Source organism: Bison bison, unplaced genomic scaffold (assembly GCF_000754665.1).
Source record: "Bison bison bison isolate TAMUID 2011002044 unplaced genomic scaffold, Bison_UMD1.0 scf7180017864205, whole genome shotgun sequence".
Lineage (NCBI taxonomy): Eukaryota > Metazoa > Chordata > Mammalia > Artiodactyla > Bovidae > Bison > Bison bison.
The window spans coordinates 4,487,006-4,488,857 of record NW_011494777.1 but is presented as its reverse complement, the minus strand read 5'-3'; positions in this window follow the sequence as shown (position 1 = coordinate 4,488,857).

Here is a 1,852-nt window from a genome sequence, read left to right as displayed (position 1 = left end):
AAGGTGGGCCCTGCAGGAACCCCCTCCCTCCACCTTGGGAAATATCCCACATAAGCACTGTGTTTAGTCTCTTTTCCAGATTCCTTGTACCCCACATCTCGTTTTTCTTGCTCACAAGACTCCTTCCCAGAAGGGCAAAGCTCCTCCCTCTCCAGCAGCACTTGCCTCCCTCTCTCAGGACCCTCCCCCTTGACCCAGTTCCCTTTTCTAAAGGAAGGCTCTGGGCCTTCTGAGATAGTGCCCTCATGTGCAAGTGGGCACACACACACACACACACACACACACACACACACACTCCTGACCCTCAGAACCTGCACTTCTTTGTGGAGACACACACACTATACACCCTGGAAATAGAACTTCCGCAACACAATTTGAGGCCATCAATGCTGCTAGGGCTCAGGCTGTGAGTGTCTTTAAATGGGAAGCCTGCTCGTTACTGCAATTAATTGGCATTGCTGCGCTAATCGGAAGGCAGCCTGCCTATAATAAGCATGGCAGCAGCCTACTGCGTGCAGCGGGGAGGCAGAGGTGGGCTTGGAGCCCTGGGCAGTGTTTACAGCAGACGGTACAGGAAATCCATAAGCATTCTCAGCTTTTGTAAAGCAAGGTTGCACTATTGGGTTTATATTAGCAATTTTCAATCATCTTTTATTAGTGCTCCATTGATCTTCTGTCCATTTCCTTAATGTATTAAAGCATAACAATCTGCAGAACATTCTTCCCTGGTCAGCTGACTACATAAAAGCATCACCACCCAACCGCTTATTCAGAAGCTCCGAGTCCCTCATGCAAACCCCTTTGGATGGGAACAGACATTTGCTGAATGAAATGAAGTTTCTCTGAAGTGAATTGGACAGAGAGGTCCATACTGATCCTGCGTGTCTCTGGTGGGACACCTTCCGGCCAGGGAATGTCAAGTCTGGGGGAATTTGTAGGAATCGGTCATATAGCCTTTCACTCCAGCCTCATTCTAGGCAAGCAACTCACGGAGTTAACGGTGCAAATGAGTTTCAGCTCCGATCTGGCCTAACTGTATGAAAACTCATCTGTAGGCTTGTCTTTCCTCACCTATAAGAGGAGGACATTCACCTGGATGACCTCTATGGGTTTTTTCAACAATAAATTGAATTGGTTTAATAAAAAAACAAAGACCTTCCTGACAATAGGCTTATCTTCTTGTAGGGAAGATCATGTGTATTTATAAGCATTTAAAATGAAAGGCAATGTGTTTTATATGCCGGAGAAGATCCTTCTCCAGGGGATCTTCCTGACCCAGGGATCAAACCCAGGTCTCCTGCATTGCAGGCAGACTCCTTATTGTCTGAGCCACCCAGAGGAGTCTTATATACTGGAGAAGATACAAAATATTGACATAAAAAGAATCCAGAAGAGGAAGACATTTTTCAGTGAGATGACCCAGCGGGGACTGCCTGGAGGAGGCATCATTCGAAATGCATCTTGAGGAGTGGGAACTTAGTCAGGAGAAATGGAGCCGAGGGTGGGACCTGCACTGTGATGGTGACATTGCAATCTTGGGAAGAGAGGAAGGGGAGTCTAGAAGGTATGGTGCTTTGAATTCCAAAGACTGAGACCATTTCAAGAAGGAGGAGAGTATTTCCGGGGGCCACATGCTGCCAGGAGGTCAGGGAGGCTGACTGCTGTGTCCTGAACAAACACAGCCCCAGACAACAGGCTCCGGTCCTCCCGCTGGCCCCTGCCTGGGCGGCCAGTGATCACCTGTGAAACGCCCACCTTGTTCTTCATGGTAGAGCTGTATTTGTGCTCCCCAAGCCCACGGTGTCTGTAAGTCCTGCTTACTGCTCTGTAAACAACACATGCTGCTTTTCCC